This window comes from Centrocercus urophasianus, unplaced genomic scaffold, assembly GCF_019232065.1.
Source record: "Centrocercus urophasianus isolate 14NV4802_14NV808 unplaced genomic scaffold, USGS_Curo_1.0 seq_10, whole genome shotgun sequence".
Taxonomy (NCBI): Eukaryota; Metazoa; Chordata; class Aves; order Galliformes; family Phasianidae; genus Centrocercus; species Centrocercus urophasianus.
The window spans coordinates 27,625,832-27,646,336 of NW_024884142.1; positions in this window are offsets into that span (position 1 = coordinate 27,625,832).

Below are 20,505 nucleotides of genomic sequence, written 5' to 3' on the forward strand. Positions count from 1 at the left end.
TAGGAAGAGGAGAGATGGATTTTGTAGGATTCAGTTCATTTCAGAACAAGTATGGGGAAAGGGAATGAGGACTTTCAGAACCATAGAATCACAGAATCATAGAATGGCCGGGGTTGGAAGGGAGCTCAAGGATCATCAAGCTACAACCAACGTGCCACAGGCAGGGCTGCCAACCTTCACATTTAATACTAGACCAGGCTGCCCAGGACCCCATTCAACCTGACCTTGAACATCTTCAGGGACGGGGCATCCACAACCTCTCTGGGCAGCCTGTTCCAGCACCTCACCACTCTCTCTGTAAAGAACTTCCCCCTGACCAACCTAAATCTTCCCTCCTTCAATTTAAAACCATTTCCCTTTATCCTGCCATTATCTACCCTTGAAGAGAGTTGACTCCCCTCCTATTTACTGAAAGATTACAATGAGGTCACCCTGCAGCCTTCTTTCTCCAGGCTGAACAGAAGTTCAACAGGTAGTCTGCTATTAGCACCTCCTTTTATATAGTTCTTACATATTTCTGAGTTGACATCGGAACGGGAAGAGAATGACACTGAACATTATACCTACGTCAACAAGGGCTTCATAAGGCAATAAAATCTTCACCTAAGATGGTGGTAAAGCCTCACAAACAATCCATCCCTAGGAAAAAAAAAAAACGAGTATTGTAGAATAATACCAAATTATATGATGTGATATCTGGAAACTGGTCAGTTTCCAGAACAGGCAAATAGCCTGTTGTTGCTTGCCAGTTGAGTATGTCAAGTTCATATATAGTCATGCTTCTTCTGCTGCCTCTCCTGCCTTTACCAGAGCCCTTGAGAGCCATTGGCTGCCCGGGATTATATATAACAAGGTAAATACTTCCAGAGTAGTAGGCAAATACTCCAACTCCCCATCTTTCACATCCTCTGGCAGCAGATAGTACCCTGAGCTAATTCTCCAGAGCTCTTCTCCTGCTTCTCTGTCCTTGGGCTGGTAATTTTCCTTCCCACACCCATCCCACATTACTTCAGTGACTGAAATGCTTGATTCTCCCCTGGACAATATGCATCCACAGGGCTTTAACAACTCAATAGTATTTGCCCTGATAGAAAACTGTGAGCTGTCTTTTCACATAAGAGTTTCAACCCACATCCAGCTAGACAACAACTGAAAGGTTCAAGAGAGAAACAGAATTTCATTCATGATTTTTCTGCAGCCATTAATTTAGAAGAAATACCTGGAGATCATCTGGTCCAACTGTCAGCTTAGGTCCAATTTCAAAGCTGGACCAGCTCGCTTTAATCACAGAATTTTGAGAATGTTCAAGGAAGATACTGGACAACATTTTGCAGTGTTTGACCATCTTCATTCTGAGTAAATCCTCCTAATATCTAATGAGAATCTGCAATACTGCACCTGAAATGAATCAGACTCTGCCTTCTTTCTGTCTAGAACTAATTGTGGGTCATCTTCTCTTTTTCAGGCTGAACACAACTCAGTCTGTCAGCCTCCCCACATAACACTTGTACTAATACCACTCTCAATAAATCATTCCCTGGCTGCCTAAAGGGCTTATTACATGCTAAAGAACAAGAGGAAGAAGATGATTAAATATAAAAAAGTTTTCTTTTTTCTTTTGTGATTTGATTGATTTTTTAAAAATAATTACTATTGGTTTAGGCAGAGGAAGGAAATCAGAGTTTTCAGTTATTCTTCAAGTCACTGAAGGTAGATGTGTTTTACACTATTTTTTTCCTCTGGTTGTTATATGTCCCCGTGCAAAGCAAGCTGGCAAGCCGATCTTGTGTTAACACTTGCTCCTGGAATCCACTGAGGATGGAGCAGAAAACGTTCATGAGCTCTGCACAAATCCAATGAACTCCGAAAATTTCACAGGTGCATACTGCACCTTGGGAAAGGGCAGCAGGACTTTTGGAAAGGGTAGCATAAGTCTTTCAAGTCTGAAAGGAAAAAAAAAAAAAAAAAGACTAAGCTATCAACAAAGAACTTAGGAACCTTAGCTGATACTGAGATCTATAAGAAAAGTTGCAACTATTCCTAATAAATGGTAGATTTTACTGGAAAATATGTTTCAAGGTTAAAAGAAAATATTAATAATATATCTCCCTCCTCCATTCCTGCTGAGCCTGGGCTGCATGAATGAGAGGGTGCAAAGCTGAGAGGTGTAAGCAGCGTTTCCATCTATAGCAGAGCTGTAACACTCAGCAGCAGCAGACGTAGCTGTCATAGGCTAAGCCAGAAGGAGGCAGCAGCCAAGTGGTAAGAAATGGGCAAGTTATTTCATCTTGGGCTGCTCTGGCTGGAGGAAAATGGCTTAGGATGCAGAAATATTCTCAAATTTTCCTTTTCCTTCCTAAGACTGCGGAATGGAGAAATAGCCAGAGCTGACAGAGATGGAGCAAGGCAGAAGGAGCACTGTGCAGAAAGGAATGCTGGAGGCAGCCCTGGGCTGGTGGGCCTGGTGGCAGCAGAGAAGCTTGGCAGCATCTGCCTCTGCTCCAAGGTGGGGCAGTACTTTGACAGTTTTGTACATGGGAACACACACCATATATATACACACAGCGTACATGGTGGATTTTTTGCAATATTCCATCGTGTTGGAGCCAAATGTTGCTGTAACACTGGGGCCTGCCGATGCTTTTCACCAGCAGCTCTTGCTGATGCAGATGGGACTATATTCAGGAGCAAAAACCTGCCATGCAAGATCAGTTTCAGTCATGCTCAAACACCAATTTAAACCCACTCACATCACACCCACTAAAGTGCAAATCAGGTTTAAGCCAGCCCAACCTGTGCTCCAAGCCCTCTGTGAGCAGTCCCCGTGGAAGGCACTTGGCATTTCCACTCTCAGGACACTTCAGCTGAATCTTTTTGGGGTTTTCTGTGACTGATTTATACCAACTTAGCCCGAGTCCCCTTGCTACTCTCCTTACAAGTACGTAAGGAAGTTTAACTTGGTGGAAGGAGTCTGGAATCTCTCACAGTGTAAATTACGGTTGGGTGCGGCTGACTGTCCTCACCTCAGTTTTAACACAGCTTCTTCAGTGAGCTATTGGAAACTGCATATTTCCAGACCTTCTCTGGTGAGCCCTATATCCTAGGCTCTTCCCTCTTGCAGATGCTGCTCCACTTTCCAGGCTCAGACAATTTTGGGAAGCATGTAGGTCTAGGAGGAATTCTTGCATTTCCTTGGGGCTGTTTTTTCAAAGGCTTTCACCATAGCCAGAAGGAAAGTCTTATTTATGAAAATAAAGCTTGGGAAAGCATTCCCAATTTCTTTTATTGCAAACATCCAAATGAATTTAGCATCGCACTCTGTAGGTGTCCACAAGCTCACAGAAATATTTCTTTCCTGTTAAAGTGTAATGGAATTAAAAAGCCAAATAAATCCACTCAGAAACCTGCCCTTCACTTCTACTAGTTGCAAGCTTTAAAAAACTGTAAAATAGAGCGGGACCTTTTCAAGGTTCACACTGAGAAGCTGTTGAAAAGTGTAACCAAGCGTGACTAATGACCACATGGCGTGGGGTATTTGCATGGGTTCTGCTTGCAAGCATCAAGCCTGTGAAACCAGATCATTTGAGGTGGAATTTCAGCAGCACATGAAGGAACTCAGATAGGAAAGAAAGCTTCTACACAGGCTCCCGTGGTGGGGAACAGTCACAGTGACACAGCCAGCGCTTCCTGATGCTGAGAGACCACTCAGCTGCACACCGTGAGAGGGAGATATGTGATATTTGCCTTCAGGGCTTAGTTTTGATTAATTAGAAAACAAGGAGTAGTAGGAACCAGGGAATTAATACCAATATTCGTACTAATTTGTAAGTTAGAAAATCAGTCATTATGAGCATCTCTGGAAATAATGTCAACCTTCAAATGTACTCAGTAGGCATTGCTTAGTGCTCCAATTTTTCTCCACCACCAGTATCATGCACCATAAAATCCTAAGCCCGGAGACGTGCCCAGCTTTCATGCCCTGAGCAGCTGTGTGCCACTTCATGTCTGATTGGAGTTGGTGAGGAGAGAGGTGCTCAGCTACTGCTGTGGATTGACTGGAGCCACATAGCTACAGGAAGAGGGCTGAATTTCAGCAGTTCCTCGCTTTGTCTAGCCACCAATCCCTCTCTGACAGTCTAAGAGTCTCTGCCCCTTACTGAATTAAAATAAAAAACAAAACAAAGAACACCACTTAACAAGAAGTAGCCCACAGAGGAGAGGAGAAGCCTGCACAACAAAAATAGTAGTGATGGCATTCTGCAATGTGGGTGTAATGCCACATGCAGCTGGAGACACAAGTCTCTATCCCTCACTCTTCTGTCCAGCACCCCATGGCCAGGAGTGTTCCAGGACAGTGAACTGTTCCCTATCCCCTGTGTCAGCAATGGTGTCCAGCTAAAGATGCACAAAACTGTTTTTCCCATGGAAACTTTAAGTAAGGGTCAAAAGTGCTCTGGGATTATAAAGGAAACAAAAATCCTAGTGATATCCATAAGTTTTGAATATTTTGCCAGTTTATGATAAGATAAAGGCCAAAGGCTGTTCATACTCCTACATAATTATCAGTGATGAATGCAAATCTGGCTACCTCAAAGACGTAATTCTACCAGACTGGAGTACACACCCACCAGCATCTCAAAGCAGCTGAGTCTCCTCTGCTGCTGTTTATGCTCCTGTCCTGTTTAAGACTCCTAAGTGTGGTAACATTAAAGGAAGAGGAGGGCAAGCATGCATCCATTTTTAGGATGAACATGGTGCCACTGAATCTATTACATCAACCACAGTAAAGCAACATTCAGCCTGGGTTCTTCCCAGAAACTGGAGTCTAGTTAATCTAGTTCCTGTTGCCTTCTCACATGGCTGACCAGGAAACAGTGATGCCAGAGCTGTGGGGATGAGAAGAAGGGACGTACCTGCTGCTGTGCCAAGAGCCCGAGCCCAAAGACTCTAACGGTATTGGCAGAGATATTAAACATCATCTAGAACTGGCTGGTTGAGGTGCTGTTAGGATGGTCATGGTCCCAACACAGCATATGTGGAATAATCTATGCAATTATAGTCTTCTTAGTGCTTCAGAGAAGTCCCAGTGACTGTAATACATGCTAACTTAATCTCAGTCACAGAAAAAATGTGTTTCTAATTTACAAATTCGGCAATTTTTCAATAAAAGTTGTTGCACTTTGTCTGATCTATTCTCAAAATACGGAAGTGCTTGAAGCATGACCACCTGCAATAACAGATTACTGTTCCCTAAAATATTGCCATACACCTACAATGCAGAGGCGTAAAGCTTCTCTAAAAAAGATCTTTGTTATTTCTTACAGAAGAAAGAAATGATCCCAAAGTAAAGCTGGTTTTCAGCAGCCTCTCTGCTCCCCAATGCAACTGGCATCAAAGTCTAATGAAAACCTGTTTGCGGACACTGGATCCGGTCCAAGGTACACTATTGGCATATTCTAGACCCTTTGGGACATGAGTCATATAAAAAACACAAGGCTGTCATCAGATGGCTGGTGGCTCAAATAAATCAAATTTACTTTGAAAATTGAGGCATACCAAAATTTTATTAGGTGAAACTTTGGCATTTCTTATAGCCAACTTGCACATATATATTTTTATTACTTACAGCAGTTTAAAAGTATGCTACCAATCATATGCAAAACAAGACGAGATTGCAAACGTACATTTTTTACTGGGTGGCAGGAGGAACTGTGTTGTTTTCTTTTAAAGCCCTCACTAGCACTGCATGTTTGTTAAAGGTGGCACAGCAGAGTGGGCCTCTCTGTTTATTTTCCTGTGAGCGGCTGGGCACACATCCTCCATTTGTGATCTCAAGCCCTAACTTCAAAGAGCAGCTTCTCTTGCAGAATAATTGCTCACTAAGCCTATCAACTGCAGCACAAAAATGACACATCATGTTTGCAATACGCATGTACAAGAAACAGGGATAACTACAGCTGAAGTCCCTCAGTGCCCGAGGAGGAACTCCTGTAGCAAACTGTGTGTAGATGTACCCTAATTCTTCAGCACAAGAATTAAAATCAACGCAAGTACCATATTTGGGATGAGAGCACATGCTTTTGGGCCTGATAATAAAAGCCAAATCTATGACATAGAAGAAAACACATCAATTTTTAAAAATTGCTCTCAGCAGACAGGAAAGCCAAACTCCCACTGACATTTCTCAACTTCATTTATTTTAGTGAGCCTTCAGATAGCCTCTGCTTTAAACTAATAATAAAAGGAGTAAAATGTTGCAGATCTGATCTAGGTTTTTTGTGTTTTTTTTTTTTTTTTTTTTCTTCAAACTCCAATGAGGCTCAATGGGAATATATTCAAATAAAGGCTGAGAAGCATGCTGGTTCCAATCCAAAATAACTTAATTCACTGTGCAAACACAAAGAAAGGAAAAATAATGGTGCTGTAGATAAAATCTTGAGATTTCTGTATCTGACTGTACTGTTTTGGGAGAGACTCTCAGCCAAATTCTGACACCCCCCTGTCACAGTAAGATGAGGCGCTGAGGTTCCCACCGGCTGAATCCAAGGGGAGTGCTGCAGTAGGATGCTCCATCCTGCTGGAAACCTAGGCTTAATTTCCAGGAGGAGCTCAGCCACAGAGCCAGATGCTCCTCAATGTGATCTCCTTCACAGAAAAGCAGTCAGTCCAAAAGAAATCTGCCCTGAGTATGGAACGTCTTCTATTTCCTCAGAAGAGCGATGCCAGGGCTGAGCTACTGCTTCCAAACACTGCTCCATTGAACCAAATGGCCAGCTCTTGTAGAAGTTGAGCTTGTCCATTTTCCATTCTGACAGCAAAAGAAATGTTGCCTGAAAGTTACAGAAGTAATCTCTGATGTTGAGCATTTACAGTGAACTTACAGCATACATGTACATGAAGCAACACCCTCACTTCAGTTATTCCTTGTACAAAGGGATGTAAAAGCTTCCAGTGGAAAATGTACCATGGTTTCCAGTGGAAATGTGAGGCCTGATCCAAAGCATTTGAAGAAACATTTCCTTCAACATTAAAGGGCTTTCTCCTTAGCTCTTAATTCCATATGTTGCTGGGTGTGTTTGTTTAATCTGCAGCCGGATGTGATAGTGCTCAGAAGATTTGAAAAATTTCTGTAGAATTCAGGCTTCTTTCCCTATCATGAAGGAGTAGACATACTTCCTCTTGAAATAACAGAAAACTGAGTCATAAACAGAGACATCAGCAGTTTTTAGTCACTGAATAACAGTGTAGTGACTCAAAAATTATCCCCATAGGTACTAGATGAGTTTCCAGGGAATTTAAAAAAATGTAACAAAAAGATGTAACAAACGAATTCTCAAGTGAAGTGGAAATAACTTCTGGTAGCCTGTGGTTCTCCTGAGATAATTTCTTGTCTCTTGAATATGCTTCTTGAATATTTTCCAATATTGGTGTTCTCTATCTCATTGTTTTGGCTGCTGTTAATATTTCCACAATTTTCCTTCCCCTAAATGATAATAAAAAAAAATCATCAGGTCATAAAATGTTTATTCAATTTAATTAAAAATAATATTTACAGTCTGCACAACCTAAATTTGGCCTACTTTTGCATATGCATCATGATACAGACGTTAATTAAATGATCACATAGTATTTTTCCCCTTAGGATTGCAATCTTTTCCTTTGCAGGATAACCTTTCTTTCAAAGTTCCCAGCTTTTGATTGATTGACTCTGAGACTGGGAAAAAAGCTGCAACTGACAAAGAGAAGTTTCTCCTCATTACCCTACTAGGCTAGGATCTGTTCCTCAGATTTCACCTTCTAGCCGTGACTTCCTTTCCAGCCCATATCCAATTCTTTCTCCTAAATCCTCTTCTGATCTATCGCTCCTTCCTTGTTTCCATCTCTCAGGCCATGTCTCATTGCCTAAGTAGTCCCATATTTCCTTTCCACTTGCCAGTGATCCTGCAGGAAACATCTTGCTGCCATAACGGGGCTCCTTCCTTTCCACCCAGCTTTGCTTTCGTCTTATGCAAGGTTCAGATCAGAGAGTTTTCCTCCTCCTCTTCCGGAGGCATTCCCTAGTGGGAGGCCATGCCAGCAGACATGGAGCCACATGAGGAGAAGCTCAAGCCCTTGCAGGGCTCACGTGGTGACATGCCTGCAGACTGGAAGCAACGTGCGCATGCTCAGCAGCTTTACATTCTTCCAACCTAACCAGGAAAAGGCTCCTGCCTATAAGCCCACTATTTTTTTCAGAGCTCAGTTAGTCTGAGCAGGCTTTCACAGGAGCAGACCCATCCCTTGTACAGAAATCACATGAGAAAGGCTGGACTCACTAGTACAGTTGCTTTCAAGCTTTCTGTTTAAAAAAGCCACATCTGTTTCTTCAAGAGTGGCAAAGCTGGTTATTTTTTTCTTGGTACAGTCTTGGATGTGGTCATACTGTTTTTTTTTCTTTTAGTAGATATTCATCTGTTTTTCAAAAGATCCGCCCAGCTACAAATGACCATTGGAAAGGTTCAAATCCTGCTTTTGCAGATTTGTTAGCAACTGAAAACAGAATTGAGACGTCTTAGCAAACAGCAGGTAGCCCTGCAGTATCATTCTAAAGTACATCCTGTACACAGAGTCATTCTGACTAAGCTTAGAATCCAACCTTCCTCTCAGCCGTGTGTGGCAGTAAGAATTGCTAACTGAGCCATATGTGACTAGACTGAAGGAAGCCACCAGGAGACACAGCTACTAATTTAATCTATGGGTGAAGGCTTCTAACACTCAATGAGGAGTCAATGGGGCAGTACCAGAGACAACCTCTGCCTCTTGACCCAGTCAGAACACAGGAGAGTGCCCTGCTAGAGAACAGCTGACAGATCCACTTCCACTGCCCTCTGTTTTGTAAAAAGCAGCTTTCAGAGTCCTAGCCATTGCGAGAGCATTTGGGGGGAGGAGGGAGAGGGGAGATACTGCCTTGTTTACATTCTTTTTCATCATTTTGAATTTCTCTTTGCCATGAATTAAAAGCAAATGCTTTGGAAAGCTGCAGTAATGCCACAATCTCCCAACTTGGAAACCTTTGTTTTAATCAATTCCTTGCAAAAATCCTGCATGTTCAACTGGACCTTGAAAATTCAAGCGGGAGGATGCATGCTTCACAGAAAAGAATAGAAAAAGTGTAGAACTCAAATGTGCACGTGCAGTTGGAGGCTGAGTCCACAAGGACTTCCAGCTCTGCAGAAGACCTGTCACAGCCTTGGGTTATTAGCCTAATTAAAAAGAAACTAGAGGCTTTGAAAAAGTCATTTCTTCATACATGGCTGTTTTATGAACCAGACTTATTTCCTCAGTGCCAAATTGCATTTCAGAATGTGTTCTTGCTAAATAGAGTGAAATATATTTCCATTTTTCATGACTGAACCACATTTCTGCTGAGGGGGAGGCAGGAGTTCCAGTACCATTTCCTGAAGTCAACAGCAGACCTTCCATTAATTTCTGTGTCCCAGGATTTAAGTAAGAGATAACAAACCCTTGAACGGTTTTAAGTTCATTGAAATGTTAGCCCGAAATGAAGCATATGCCATTCAGTTAAGATGCACATTTACACAGCTGAGGATGACAAGCCTAGCTTGACTGAAGACCGGAGGAAAGAAAGATGCCTCCTCCTACATGATCTGCCCCCTGAAGAAAACATCTGCCTGCATGTTTAACGAGGAATGTGAACTGCTAATGTAATCTGACCTTTAAACAAAGCAAAAAATATTGCACCAATATACAAATACAGCAGAAGCCAGAGCGTTATGTATTGCTGACTGTTTTCAGTACATGTGTTAATAAAAGTACAATGAAAATAGATAAAAGGGCTGAAAAACTTGGTAGGTCAGTGATCCACAGCTTCCAGACATCTATGAGAAAATATAAGCCCTTAAGTTCAGCCTGGTTTCTTGGAAATGATCTGAAGTGGATCCATTGATGTCTTTACAGCAATATCAAAGTATGTCAGGGCTGAATGTTGTTTCATAATCAAATTCATTTAAGCTATAGTTTAGGACAAGGCTCAGCACTTTCTATGAGCAATAAGATTTTGAGGGAAGAGATTTTTTTCTAAGATTTGTTTGAGATGAAAGAGTTTTGTAGGAACTGGATGATTAAATTTAATATTAAATATCTACAAGAGAGGCAATATGGCAGATATCACCTTTTTTTTTAATTTTGTCTGTGGAAACAGTAGAAAACAGGAGATCAGAAAGGCTGGAGTAGACACTTGTTTCTTGGGTAGATAGTGGCTGGAAGAGTATCAATTCAGTTGTTTTTTATTTCTTTTTATCCAAGTTGCAACTTGAAGCAGTCAAGGGCTCTGTTTCATGGATGGTAAAAAATCTTTCCAGCTGAGACACTGCAGTTTACTGAGGAAGAGAAACTGAAGGTGATGTGCCTCCCCACTTACCTGTTCCTGCTGCATTGTGTGTCTGGAGAGAGGATTTTTGCCCCTCCCTTTCCTTATTTTGTCAGTAGGTACAAACCAACCCATGATGAAACACAGGCACTAAAAGACTTAAATCCTGTGACTGCATGCTTTCCTACAGTGACAGGATCCAGCTTTCCCATCACAAGGACTAACTACCTCAATAATCATGCAGTGTGTTCTTTCAGACATTTTAATGAGTAAAGAGAGTTGGTTCATTACGGATGTGACATCAGAGAGACTGACCCAAACACTCCAACTCTGAGTAATTTAAAATTTCAGAGAGCAACTGAGACACTTGGTTTCGGAAGGGTAACTGAAGGAAATTCATCAGTAGTATTAAAAGCAGCTGTTGACAGACCAGATTAGTAATCTTGGTAGGTCTCCCAAGGCCTTTCTTGTTCAATAGCACCAACACATCATGGGATAGTCAAAATGCCACTATAATATATTCTTCAGAAACATTTGGTTTTCTCCCAGCCACAGGATACTCGTGGCTCTGTAATCCATAACTGACTGATGGTCAAGAATTCCTGTTCATTAGCTATATCCTCCAGACTTTTTTTTTTTTTTTTTTTTTTTTTTTTTTTTTGCATATACATAGCACAGATTCTTTCACCCCTACAATACACAACCATAACTTCTCTGCTGTTAGATTCTTTTAGATTCTCCCATTTTCTGTTACTGTGGTCATCAACTTCTTGTCGCAATCCTTCTACTTGTCGGAAATGACTCTTCTCTGCTTTCTTCATGCCATGGGGGCTATGAGTTCCTGCTTGGCTGGGAGGAGTGGATTGGGAGTATGTTTGTAGCTTGGGCTGCCTGTTCTACCTGCACTGTCTGCAGAGGTGCATTCTTGCCCTGGAGTCAGGAGTCAGAATGTCTTCAGCAGAAAATACAGAGCAGAGCATCCCAGTAGCCTGATTGTGTCTGTGGCAGCAGAGATATTACTCCAGCAGTACCAAACTGTATACTCACTTGCAGAGTGGAATACTATCCTCTCATTCCTTGGGTATTTAACATATTTTTCCTTTTTATTTTCTTTACCTTCACTGTAGAAACAGTCAATGCAGCAAGGATTTTCTTTTTTGTGTGCTTCAGTTGTGCTTTTGAGCAGTTCCTAACAGTGTTAGCACAGTTACAAGCAGCAGACTGTGAAATGAGCTTTGTATTAAGTCTTGCTACTTTAATTATATAGAAATAAAACCATGGCTTAATTTAGTGTAGGGCTGCTGCAGCATTTCCCAGAGACGCCAGGAGGCCATTTGGGACCTTCACCATGCCCCTTGTGAAGTAGTAGTTGTATTTTTTAACATTTGTATTTTTGCAATGAACATGTTTTGAAGATTGGTTACCACAAGAATAGGGGGAAAAACGTACAGTTCATGTGCTGCCTGTGCTGTCTGCCTCACCACCAGTTTATCTGTTGTAAAGATTACCAGATGCTGTTGGAGCTCCCTGGCATTTTTAGCAGTTATCTTCATTGTTGAATCAATTTGTAGCACAGAAGGGATCAAGTCAGCTTAATTCAGTTGCTGGTTTGAATGGCTTCATTTTGTATTTCCCTTAGAGTGTCATTAAACTCTTCTGAACTAGTGCGCTCTGTTAATTTCATTAATCCAGCCACATATTCAGAAATCACTTTTTCTATTTTTTTTAATTTTTATGATTTGGTTTATAAAAAAAAAAAAAAAAGAAACGGTCTGTGCTCTCCAGTCACTTTTGGGACAGGCCATTTTGCAGAATTTCCACAATCCCAGCAAATGCTTTGTCTGGGGGTTTAATAGGAGCTGTTAAACTACACAGCAGGTTGTACCTTATAGCATCTATTACACTCAGTAAAAGCAGCACATTTTTCCCATCAGTTACACTCTCCCTGATTATACACTGCTCCAATCGCACTATAGGTGAGCCAGGCCTCCACTGAGCAATTAAACAAGCCGTTTTCCCGCCAACAGCCAGCCATTTTAATTCTTTCAAAACACACACACAACCTCTCAGCCAGCTCTCATGCCCAAGGCTCCTCTGCTCTGCAGTCACTCTGTGGCACAGGATTAGGGTTACACCTTCAGGGCCAGCAGCTGTGGCTTGTATGCTTGGCCCAACATTTGCAAAGCGGGGGCCACCTCCCAGCTCTGTGCCAGTCAGGAGCTCTCTGTGGCTTGAATGTTCTCTCCAGCCAAGGTGAGAATAGCAGTGATAAAGCCCTTGTCCCACTGAAGTCAAGGCTTTGCTGGCATGTACATGAGAAATGTGGCATTAGATGGTGTCTTGATCCCTTTTTGAGAAAGGTGCATGCATGTGGGAAACCCATATGTGCTCGCACACATGTGAGCTACAACATTTGAATGGATCCCTTGACCATATAGTTGGCCGTATAGTTGGCCGTAAAAGTCTGGGAGGGTCCTGCACTGTCCCCACACCCTGCACTGAAGAAGAAAGATGCAACCTAAGAGCAATCAGTCTTTCAAGATACCTGTATTGAAGACATTCAGTTGGGAATTTGCAGAAAGTCTCACAGAATAAGATGTACAAACCACTGTGAAAATCCCCTCCAAATAAATTATTTACTCAGAGGGTGGTGAGACAGTGGCACAGACTGCCTAGAAAGGTTATGGGTGTTCCAGTCCTGGAGGAATTCAAGGCCAGGTTGGATGGAGCTTTGAGTAGTCTTGCAGAAGTTGCCCCTACCCATAACATTGTATTAGACAAACCTTAAGGTCCAAAGGACCATTCTATGATTCTACGATAGTCAAAAAAAAATTTAAAAAAACAACACCCTGAAGCCTTTTTTACTTTACTTGAGCTGTGCTTGAGAGTAGCTTGGGAAGAAAAATAGTTGACCTTTGCTGAAAGACTGTGCCAATGTCCTTGTTTATTTTTCTAGGGTGGTCATAGCCTTCATTTTATTATTTAGAGTAGTGGATTTTGATGACTAAGAGTTTTCTGATGACTTTAATGTAAGTTTCTTGTCCAGCTTTAGTGGACTTCTTGCATGTATATATACACATAAGTACAGCCAATATGAAAATAAATGAAAGATTTTGAACTGTAAGGCATCTAAAGCTTTAGTGCATCCATTGACAGCATACATTCCTCTTTTCACTGGTTAAGTAGCTAGTGGATCTTGCAACTCACTTGGTTTTTACAAAGAACATATTATAATTTGTTCTCCTTCAGCTCCCAATGAATTTTAGCTGTAGCTGTTACTACAGAATTGCCTGGGAGGAAGCAGTGCTACAGTTCTATGTGGAGATTGTACAGAAATGACAAGGAGGGAGGTGGTGCTCAGTAGGAGACTATGCACTGAGTCATGAACCTAGTAGTTCATTCTTTCTGAAGAGAAAGCTGATTTTTCTGAGGGATTTTGCACAGGAACTGAGGTAGTTGAAAGCTCATAATTCCCCACACTGAGAACTTTCATCAGCTACAATAAAAATAAGAGGAATTGCACATAGGATTTGTACATCCTGCAGAAGGTCCAGAATATGGAGTCTACAGGGCTGGTGCTAAGCGCCACTGAAATTTCTCCTTTCATCTCCTGAACACGATAAAGACAGTGAAAATATTTTCATTTGTACCTCTGGGCCCAAATCTGCCTAGTGGAGGAACTTCCTGATTTCCCATTAGTTTCGGTGAGGTTTGAGGCTGGTCAGCAAAGAGGAATCCTGCACTTGTCAGAAGGCACCTAAAGAGCAGAGGGGATATGTTATGCAAGAACCTGACAAGAGTGAGAGCTTTAAAGTGCTTTAGCATACTGTGATAGGATGGAAAACACATCTGTGAAACAATAGATCTAGTACATTGTAGTCATCATTCCGAATTTTTTCTCTTTTTTCCACAGTTTCATTAGTTTTTTTGTTAAAACCTTTAACAGATGCCTAATTGTCACAGACAGAAGTATTTTCCCAATCATGTATCACTTTAATTATCCAATGGGTTTCAATCTCCTCCACTTGAATTCTGCATATCTTCTCATAACTCTTCCCATAGGAAAACATTGCAAAAAAACTCAGAAAAGAAGACAGGACAAGTTATTTCAAGCAGAAAGGAACATTTTTCAGAACATTACGTTTGAAAGCTGAAGTCTAAGTGTAACACTTTGCATTTCAATGAATCAGCAGTACAACTCTGACCTAATGGGAAGTGTTTCATGATACATGTTACTTGGGATTTTGTGCCTGTGTGAACATCCTGTTCTCAGTTGCATTCACCAGAGCTGTACTTGCAAGAGGGCCTCTCACTACACATGCTTTTTTCTTAGTGCCTTACCTTTCCAATGAAGGCTGATCCTGCAAAATGTCTCACAGCTGACCTTGATGAACATGATGATCCCCCTCTCCTCCCCCCATAGATATCATACTGTAAGGCATATTGCAGGATACCATGTTTCTGTAATTGCTGTAATGCTTCTTTCAGTAACACTGCCATACCTTTAAAATGCTCACTTCTAGAGACAGGTTAAAAAAATGACCCATATATCTCACCAGTCACAGTCATGGTTCTTGTCACTAGGAGCCATCTGGATCAACATTTCCCTAACATTCCAAGCTAGAGAGCACTGCCCAAACCCTTCCCACCCCACTGAACGTTTACCTCAGGCTGTCATCTGTTCTCATCATTGAATCTTAAATTGGAAATACACTTTAGGTCCTCTGATTTAACAGGTCAACCCAGTCACAGAACTCTCCCACTTATTTATAGATTCATACATTATTTTATAGAAGCATTATTCAAAATGCTTATAATTTATGTGAAGGATGTTCTATAGAACAAAAATACATGTTCAGATGCCCTCTTCATGCTTGGCAATAGCTAAAGGATCTGGGTCCAAAGAAACTGAATGTTGTCTTTCTTCTTGGCTGGAACAGTCTGATATTTTCTCATCTTTCTCAGCTGGGAGCAACTGCTTAGAAGTGGGATAGAGTGATCTAGCATCCGCCCCACAGCATTGTTTCTCGAGAGGGGGAAAATCTTCAAGGACACGACAGAAGTCTATTTTCCATGGCAAGATGATAGTATCAGCTAAGCTGCATGCTGGTTGAGTACATTTGGTTAGGAACATAAGAGGAAAGGAGATGGACCAATAAAGGAATAAGCCCTTTCTTACCACACCTGGTATGTAGCATGCAGTTTTGCAGATGATAACATTTACCCTTTATGACAATGTTATACATATACATTGAGGTTTGCCTTCTTAAGTAAAGGATGTTAACAGCATTGAGTAAAATTGGGGCAAGCAGTGTAAACAGGATGGCATATAAAGTGTGATACAATATACAGAGGGCAAAGTATGTTTGAAAGTTAGCTTATTAATAAAACATGGTTGGCCTTGATTTAGTTTATAAGAAACTTTAGACATTTATCAACATCTGTCTGAACCCATTTCCAGTCTCTTTGGACTCTGTTGTGGATAAGCTGATTAATAAAAGATGATGCCTTAGGAAGGAAATTCAGATCTTTGCAAGCAATGACAAAAGAAAATGCAGCGCTTAATCTACATATGAAAGGAAACTGTGAAAGTAAACTAGTTTACCACTACATCCCATGATGCCAGTTTCTTATAACATTTCATCTGACTTAGTTTTGGCTGGAGTCTAGCAAAGTAAGAAAGAATTCCAAAAATTAAGTGTGGAATTAATTTACAAGAAAGATCCTAGTGCTCACTTATGGAGACTCTGAAATCTAATCCTGTTCCCTTGTGGCTTCCTTCCCTCAGTGTTTTTAACTTTGCAGCTTTCCGTGTTTGTTTTTCATTTGTCTCCTTGATCCTTTAGTCTTTCCTTTCCCTTAGGCTAGAATAAAGCTCCAGCATTAAACAAGTGCCACACTTTGCCCATTGATAGCTGTTGCCCAATAAAATGTTGCCCTCAGAAGCCAATTAGTGAAATATGTTTCTTGTAATAGCCAGTAATTTGTTTAATTTTCATGCATTCTTGCCTGATAGCCAGCCGAAGGGTGCACATGCATAGTTCCTGCCTCTAAGATACAGAGACAACCCATATGAACTGTGTGGTGCAAAGCACTCCTCCTGCTCACACTACTGGCAGCAGCAGTGGTACCTACCTTTTCTGTTTGGGCACTTGTAGGCTGCACTAGCAGCACAAACATAGGCTGATGTTTTTCCAAAGTAGGAAACAGCATGGTCACAGCTGCATGTTCCCTACCAGGGCTAACATGGCCCAAGAAGGGCCAGAACTAGAAGTCCTCAGAAGTCCATGGTTGGAGCTTTTCTGCCCAGCTCCAGCTTTACCACAGTGCCCCTGTGGCAGGGATGGGAGAAGGATGCCTGGGTGCAATCCAGGAGGTCAGTGTTTGGGCACCACTTCCCCTCACTGCAGCCAGGTATGGGAAGGAAAGGTTTGCCTTCATATACAGCTCCATTGACTATTTCAGTATTTAATGCAAAGCAAAGCTTCTCTAAACAAGAAAATGACGGGCTACATCTACCCTATTGCATGAAAGATGTCAGGGACACTTCTCTGGTCCTGAAGACCATAGGCACTGCAAGGGTCATGTCCATGCATCTTCACTATGCTTATTTCCCCAAAACAGGGTATCTGTCTGCCGTCTTGCCTTCTTGAAATTTAGACTGTCTTTATGTGCCAGCCAAGAACTGAAGACTGTGGGATGCTTCTGCCATGTGGGAGATCAGGTTTTTAAAGCCCATTTTGTAAGAAAATATCTCTGGATGTTATTTCATCATTTGAAAGAAAAGTTTATTCCTTGAAGTACTTTTAAATTATACTGAAAGCTACTCTAGATTAACGTAGACTTAGACAGATTAAGCAGACAGTGTGGAAAGGTCCATGCTGAGCCAGATCCTATGCTGGGTTAAATTGGCATGATGTTCTCAAAGACAAAGGAGTGACAATTAATACCAGCTGAGTATCTGGCCCACTGCACTTAAAGACCATGTCAGAGACCACCTACTTTCTGAGACAGTATATGAAAATGAAGACATTTAGAGGCTGTTATGCTACCTGGAAATTCCCAATCTGGTTTCTGCATCAATAATAAGCCCCAAGTGTAGATACTGAGTCGTGCACCCAGTTGTGATATTCAAGGCCTTTACTATAAGCAGTCTTGAAAATGTGATAATTATTTTGTTTAATAAGTACTAGTATGTATATATATGTGTGTGTTAATATTTCAATCCAAATAAATGGGATCATGTACTAGCACAAGGAGTTGGAAAATTGTCCATATAACTTATCACTCCAACTCATTCAGTTAAAAAACAGATTTATTAAGGAACAAATGGGCTAATACAATTTTTTTTTTAAGTTACTGTAATCACTCTTAAAGCACATTATGCCATATGATGAGATCCTTTGATAGCAAATACTGATAGCATATCCATGTGCCCTTTGTTGCAGTTTTGCATTACTCTCAAAACGTGTTTCCTCACAGTCTGTAGAAGCAGTGAAGTTATAATATTGGCTCTCGTTCTACATTCTTACCAGTCAAGATCATTCACTGATTCCTGGATGTCAGGATCAATGGTGGTGGCCATATGGCTTTGGAATGATCTGTTGTCTTTTCCGTAATGGCATTGTGGCTTTGTGTTTCCCCAGCAGTGATTAATAGGCACAGACATGCGTTCTGCACATGTTGATAGGTTTAGATGAACTTAGAATTTTTGTCTTTCTTCTCTTTTTTTTTTTTTTTTTTTTTCTTCTTCCTTTTTCTTTATGGGGAGCAGGGGGAGGAGGAGTGATTCTGCTTTGAGAAAGAAAGAATGAGGTCTTTAATGAATATTCACTTATCAGGGACATGATATGATTCAATCGATGTGGCTAGATGACAGACAGAACCCATCTAGATCTTCAGGGATAATTATGACAGAAGGATTAGCTTAGAACCATTCACAACAGGCAGTTCTATGCTGGAGAAGAACTGCTACCTTCTAATGCCTTTTCCTACCAAACCTTGGAAACAGGGCATTCAATGCAGAACTAACCCCCTTCTCCCATCCATACTAGCTTCAAAACTGGGAGTTAGCACACTGAGCAGAGCAGGTTTGCTTTTCCCATCCCTCTGAAAATCTTCTTAGAAGCACAGCATATCCTAAGCCTTCTTCGTGGAGGGCACAGAAAAGACAGGTGAATTAATAGACTTCTTTGGATGTCTTGGACATCTCCTGTAGAAGGCATGCAGTGAGTACCCGAGGTTGTTGATTGGGTACCCAGAGCATAGCAACAATCAACTAACAAGACAAGACACATCTATTAAGCTGTTTTCTCCACCCTGAAACTCATTTAAAAAGCTGTTTTGTTGATCCTTGTTGGTTAGTTTCAGTTAAAAATGTACAGTGCTAACACATGGTACTGCGAATAATGGGAGAAGCATACAAAAATTATCACAGGAGAGAGAGTCTGAAGTAATTGCGATCTGAATATTTCTATCACGGACTCTGAAGTCGACTCATCTTTAACAAGAAGCTGGAAAATTTTTCTGTAGCCATTCAGAACTGCGTGGCCTGGATTCCCTTCCCATCCCGTGCAGTGTTTTGTTCTCGTTACTACCTTTTGGATTGATCAAAATGGTTAGACTCCACAAAACAACAAGAATAACAAAAACAGCAACAACAGCAACAAATAGTTTGTGTTTTAGAGGATACCAAGGGATAGCAAGTTCATAAAAGCTACATCTGTGCATCATTCTTGAGAAATATTTGCGGCGCAGGTGGTGGGCGTCTGGTAGACAACAACGAGAAGTATCACATGTGTTTGCTTTGCTCATTTGCTCTTCCCTCTGGTCTTCTCACACTATTAGAGGTAGTATACTCTAATACTGGGCTGGACAGGGCCTTCATTTCACCACTACAGCTGTTCTCATGTTTGTAAGTTATGAGACTTTAAGCATCTAAAAAATCCAGAAAGTAATGGCTTGTTGCCCAAGTATCATGTGCGGTTTGTTTTCATCTTCAAAAAAAAAATGGCAAAATTCAAGATGTTTGCAAGGAGTAGCAGAAATTTTGCAAGAAAGCAGCTTCTAGAGTGCACCAGATTCAAAGGGCTGGTGGCTGTTCGATTGTTTTCAGTACCACTGTTTGAAGTGTTATATATAACTAACTGTTTTAACACTTTCCAGGTTCTTTCATCATGAAATTTATGTTGCAGCAGATTGGACAGAAGATTGGACATCCTCTGTGGTGTTAATGGTATGTATGTTTACTAAATCTCTCTCTCCTTTTTGATCTTCCATCATAATATGCATAGTGCAATAAACACTGGAGGCTCCATGGGAATTGACTGGCAGCTGTTTGGGTGGCTTGGAAAGGGTTTGTCTTTCAGTCCTAAAAAAAAAAAAAAGTATAGTCATCTACTGGAACTTCAGAAACATTCTGTTCCAAGCTGGAAATTTTCAAATTCCTCACAGGTTTCAAGAAATTCCAGAACTGTCAATAGAGACTTACATGCATTTCTAATTAGAAAAGCATAAGTAATTAGAAATGTTTAAGGATAAAACAAATATCCTGACAGGAGAAAAAATGCAAGTGGGATATTGCAACTACCCAAAACAAGGCAAAGAGCTGTGAAAAATTTGGTCTTTTTGTGATGTTATTGAATGCAGATGGTCCATTTGGCTCAACAGCATGACAGTTATAATATTCAACTCATCTCCCTTTACACACTCAAATCCCAGTGATAGGATACTATGGTAGTCAAAACAGTGTCCGTCTCAAAGCTGAAAAACAATCTCTGGTCACTCCACAACCTATACGGGTGTACTTTCTCTACATAATGGGCATTCAAAGTTTTGGACTGGAGCATGGTATCAGATTGTACTGTACTTTAAACAAAGGCCAAGCTGCTACTCTGTCATGCCAAGGGAGAAGTTTTTTTGAGGGTGTGAGAACATAGTGACAAATACACAGCAAGGAGAAAGAGAAACCTATAGATCATAGGCCAATACTAAGGCATGATTGCCTCTAATAAGTTTCCTTTGAAAAAATTTGAGTAATAACTCAGAAAATGAATGTTTTAACCACTTTAACAGCACATGGGGATTCTATTTTTTCTCTACTGGTTATAAGTTCTAGTGGATATAGCAGGTTTCAG